Below are 6,077 nucleotides of genomic sequence, written 5' to 3'. Positions count from 1 at the left end.
ATGAATGATGGGCATTTATTGGGCCAGTGCGGACTTATGTATGCAGCTGGACATCATGCAGGTCCAAACTTTGAATGTTTTGAGGGATACCAAGTCGAGGCTCATGGAGGAGCTGAAACAGAAAACGGATCAGGACGTAACAGAACAAAACTAGAGGGGGAGCACTCGGTAGAGTGCAAAACCTCCGCCGCCAATACTGCTGGGTCACTTAAGTGAACCTGATATCCTATTCATTGTAGGTCAAAACGGATCAGACTCTACTGAACCACGATTTAATAAACTAAACTCGATCGACGCACATGTAGAAATGCCAAAAAAAACAATTTTTTTTGAAAAAAAAGTTGCAAAATTTGTTGTTTTTTTTCTCTAACAATTTTTTTGGGGGGGTTGGGAATCACTTAAAACATGAAGAAATGCAAAAACAAAAATTCAAATATTTTTTCAAAATGGCTGCCATAGTGGCCATATTGGACTTTGGACCAAGTCTAAAATCTAATGGCATGATCCTTGTGGAAGATCTCTAAGTCTTACTCACGTTGTTGTTGTTGTGGACTTTTTTGTTTCACAGCCTACAGTTTTCATCGAAACCTCCTGAAACTTGGCGTATATATGTAAAAAAATACCCTGTGCAGACAGTAACCATCTCCGATTTTGAAAATTCCTCCGAGAAAAAAAGTTATGACGTCAAAAGATCTCCGCTAATGGAATTCGCCTAAAAAATTATCCCCGAAATTTGGCAAGCTTTTTGAATTCTGTTTGCGGGAATCGAGCAGAGCATGAACAGAGATGAATTCGCGCACATATGATACATCATTATGACGACATATAAATTTTTATGACGTCATTCCTATTTTTTGACATTTTTTGTTTCACAACCCAGAGTTTTCATCGGATCTTCGTGAAACTTGCCATGCACATGCAGAAAGCCCACACGCAGGCAGGACCCATCTCCGATTTTGGAAATTCTTCCTAGAAAAAAAGTTGACGTCATAATATCACCGCGAATGGAAATCGCCTATACCATTATCTCCGAAACTAGGCAAGCTGTTTGAATTTTGTTTGCGGGAATCGAGCCGGGCATTAGCAGAGATAATTTATCGCAAACCTGATGCATCACAATTACGTCATTTTCGTTTTTATGACGTCGTCATGAAGAGGACAAGGATCTTGGCTCATTTGAGCTTGTTGAGATATCATGTAGTATCGTTTTTAGCCCCATCTCAGTGGTGAAGAATCAGTTAAAAATGAGGTAATTCTCCTATCTGGATCCACTTCTTCATCAGAATTGAATCAATTCCTCCTCGTGGCACAACCAACCTGCCCACCAAGTTTCGTTGGAATCCATTGATAACCTTTTGAGATATTGTGCAGTGTATCGTGTTTGGCCCTGTCTCTCAATGGTGAACAATCGCTTGAAAAAATCTCTGGTCTGGATCCGGATTCGGATCTTCACCAAAATCGAATCAATTGGTCCTTGTGACAGTCCATACAACATGTCCACCAAGTTTCGTCCGAATCCATCCATAACATTTTGAGACATTGTGCGATATAAAATTTTTGGCCCGATCGCTCAATGGTGAAAAATCGCTTAAAAAAATTACTCTGGTATCCGGATTCTCACCAAACTTATACTATACTGTTCTTGGCCGATCACCTACACACATAAAACATTTCAGGATGCCTGATTGAAAACTGTGGCCAAAAATCGTGACAAACACACACAAACTCTACAGCCCAACATACTTGGTGAAATTTTTTTTCCTGAAATAACACACAAGCAGGCGGGTGAAAACAACCTTCCATCTTCGGTGGTGGAGGTTATAAATTTTTTTCTTCAAGAATCCGCATCTGGATCGAAACTAAAATCGAATCGATTCGTTCTTGTCACACAAGCAACCTGTCCACCATGTTTCCTCTGAATCTGTCCATAACATTTCGAGATATCCTGCTCATCGACAGACAAACACATCGTATATATGTGTGTGTGTGTGTGTGTGTGTGTGTGTGTGTGTGTGTGTGTGTGTGTGTGTGTGTGTGTGTGTGTGTGTGTGTGTGTGTGTGTGTGTGTGTTTTGGTAGTAGTTATCTCCAGATATGGGTTTCAGAATGTGGAATGGAGTTCTCCCAGGTCTCAAAGTATCAACTGTGATGTAAGCAAGATTGAATGTAAAATGTATATTCATGTTTTGCTTCATGAATTTTTATGCTTTGCCCACATCTTTCCTCATGCCTATTCGTGGCTTGCCTCATGCACATTCATATCTTGCCTCATGCATATTCATATCTTGCCTCATGCACATTCATATCTTGCCTCATGCACATTCATGTCTTGCCTCATGCACATTCATGTCTTGCCTCATGCACATTCATGTCTTGCCTCATGCACATTCATGTCTTGCCTCATGTATATTCATGTCTTGCCTCATGCCGATTCATGTCTTGCCTCATGCATATTCATGTCATCCCTCATGCATGTTCATGTCTTTCCTCATGTATATTCATGTCTTTCCTCGTGCATATTCATGTCTTGCCTCGTGCATATTCATGTCTTGCCTCATGCCTATTCATGTCTTGCCGCATGCATGTTCATGTCTTGCCTCGTGTATAATCATGTCTTGCCTCATGCACGTTCATGTCTTGCCTCATGCGTATTCATGAGTTGCCTCATGCGTATTCATATCTTTCCTCATGCACATTCATGTGTTGCCTCATGCATATTGATGTCTTGCCGCATGCATCTGCATCTCTTGCCGCATGCATATTGATGTCTTCCCTCATGCACAGTCATGTGTTGCCTCATGCATATTCATGTCTTGCCGCATGCATGTCCATGTCTTGCCTCATGCACATTCATGTGTTTCCTCATGCACATTCATGTGTTTCCTCATGTATATTCATGTCTTGCCTCATGCATATTCATGTCTTGCCTCATGCATATTCATGTCATCCCTCATGCATGTTCATGTCTTGCCTCATGTATATTCATGTCTTTCCTCGTGCATGTTCATGTCTTGCCTCGTGCATATTCATGTCTTGCCGCATGCATATTGATGTCTTCCCTCATGCACAGTCATGTGTTGCCTCATGCATATTCATGTCTTGCCGCATGCATGTCCATGTCTTGCCTCATGCACATTCATGTGTTTCCTCATGCACATTCATGTGTTTCCTCATGCACATTCATGTCTTGCCTCATGCATCTTCATGTCTTGCCTCATGCATCTTCATGTCTTGCCTCATGCACGTTCATGTCTTGCCTCATGCACGTTCATGTCTTGCCTCATGCACGTTCATGTCTTGCCTCATGCACATTCATGTCTTGCCTCATGCACGTTCATGTCTTGCCGCATACATGTTCATGTCTTGCCTCATGCATAATCATGTCTTCCCTCATGCATATTCTTGTCTTTCCTCATGCATATTCTTGTCTTGCCTAATGCATATTCTTGTCTTGTCTCATGCATACTCATGTCTTGCGGCATGCATATTCATGTCTTCTCTCATGCATATTCATGTCTTGCCGCATGCATATTCATGTCTTGCCGCATGCATATTCATGTCTTGCCGCATGCATATTCATGTCTTGCCGCATGCATATTCATGTCTTGTCTCATGCATATTCTTATCTTGTCTCATGCATATTCATGTCTTGTCTCATGCATATTCATGTCTTTCCGCATGCATATTCATGTCTTGTCTCCTGCATATTCATGTCTTGTCTCATGCATATTCATATCTTGTCTCCTGCATATTCATGTCTTGTCTCATGCATATTCTTGTCTTGTCTCATGCATATTCTTGTCTTGCCTAATGCACATTCATGTCTTTCCTCATGCATATTCTTGTCTTGCCTAATGCACATTCATGTCTTATCTCATGCATATTCATGTCTTGCCGTATGAATAACCATGTCTTGCTGTATGCATAACCATGTCTTGCCTCATGCATATTCATGTCAGTAGGGTAAGAATACTGATTCTGGCTCATTTTTCCCCATGTAAATGAATGGGGGATTTTCAGCGATTCCCTTTTTTTTCCCTAAAAATAAACCCCCTTTTTATCCCAAGGTATATTTATTTGTCTCCCCTTTTAACCTGGAGGTTGAACCTCATTGAATTGAACACCTGGGGGTTGAACAGCTCACTCATTGAACCTATAAAGATTTGTTCATTCTCAAATTCCTTCAATAGTTTAATTTTCTTTGCACAATAATCCCCATCTAAAATATTGACAAACAAAACATTTGAATCTTTATATTTTTTAAGATACCCCTTTTGTGCCATTACGAAATGATAAACTTCTCTTAATGCTCTTGTTTGACCACCTCCTGAGCCACAGGTTATTTTTTTGTTAAGCCCCGCCCACTTTTCTTTAAGCCCCGCCCACTTTTGCTAAGCCCCGCCCACTTTCCACAAGGTATTCAATAAGCCCCGCCCACTTTTTAAGCCCCGCCCACTTTTGCTAAGCTCACCCACTTTTCGTGAGGTATTTTTTCTAAGCCACGCCCACTTTCTCTAAGCCCCGCCCACTTTTGCTAAGCTCCACCCACTTTTCGTGAGGTATTTTTCTAAGCCACGCCCACTTTTCTAAGCTCCGCCCACTTTTCCTAAGCCCCGCCCACTTTTGCTAGGCTCCGCCCACTTTTAATAAGGTATTTTTCTAAGCCACGCCCACTTTTCCTAAGCCCCGCCTACTTTTGCTTAGTCCCGCCCACTCTTACATCATTTCCAGTTCATCTCTGACTCACAAAGAAATCACTAGAAAATTACAGGATGTTATGGTTTTGAAAAATTTCCCAATGAAGGCTTGCCTAGGCTTGCCCAGGGAATTTCCAAAGGAAACCACACCCACCAGTCTTTCTCTATAAAAGCTTCAAACCCAGGCTCCATTTTAAACATTTGTTTTTGCTGGCAATGGTGTGCTGTGTGCTTGCCTGGAACTCTCTGTCTTGTATGGAACTAAACCTTCAAGTTGATGAACTGGATTCAAACCTCTTATCTGTTGAGGTAAGATTTTTATTTTCCTATTTTCAAACTTTGATTGAAGCATACTCATTTAATAATTAAATAACTTAATTAATACATTATTATTTTCTCTCACAGGAAATTGTATCTGAAATACAAAATGAAAATACTGCTTTTGCTACAACTTGGGGGAAATTGTTGGCTTGGTTGAAGACCTTATGAGCGACCAAGACCTTGAGTGGGATGACTTTGGGGTTCCTTGGAACTCTCTGACTTGTATGGAACTAAACCTTCAAGTTGATGAACTGGATTCAAACCTCTTATCCATTGAGGTAAGATTTTTATTTTCCTATTTTCAAACTTTGATTGAAGCATACTCATTTAATAATGAAATAACTTAATTAATACATTATTATTTTCTCTCACAGGAAATTGTGTCTGAAATACGAAATGAAAATACTGCTTTTGCTACAACTTGGGGCGAAATTGTTGGCTTGGTTGAAGACCTTATGAGCGACCAAGACCCACAGAACGAGTTCGTCCTTGATGACCCAACCAAAGAGTTATACCTTGGAGACCAGCAAAATCCTGAAAAAGAGTTTTACAGCAATAGTACTCATTGTGAGTTATCAAGACAATACCCACTGAACAAGTTATACGTTGATGAGCCAGAATACAAGTTTTACCTTGGAGACTCACAAATTTTGAAAAAATCAGTAAATGAGTTCTGCCTTGATGGTTTAAATAACTACCTTGGAGACTCAGGAAAAGGGTTCTGCCAAGATGGTTCTAAATATGGGAACTACCTTGGAGACTCACAAATTTTGAAAAAATCAGTAAATGAGTTCTGCCTTGATGGTTTAAATAACTACCTTGGAGACTTGGAAAGTTGGGTTTATTTTGAAGACTTGAAATGCTACCACTCTTTGGGATTTAAACCTATCAAGAAAGTTCTTACTCCCTCTTTCTATGTTATCAAACCTGAAAGCCTTAAAAGACAGAATTGGAAGAAGAGAAAAAAAAAAAAAAACGTAAAATATATATATATATATATATATATATATATATATATATATATATATATATATATATATATATATATATATATATATAT

Source organism: Eptatretus burgeri, chromosome 13 (genome assembly GCF_056783735.1).
Source record: "Eptatretus burgeri isolate ZD-2024b chromosome 13, Ebu_testis_v1, whole genome shotgun sequence".
In the NCBI taxonomy this organism is placed as follows: domain Eukaryota; kingdom Metazoa; phylum Chordata; class Myxini; order Myxiniformes; family Myxinidae; genus Eptatretus; species Eptatretus burgeri.
The sequence above is the reverse complement of the archived record's forward strand: the minus strand, read 5'-3'. Positions refer to the sequence as shown.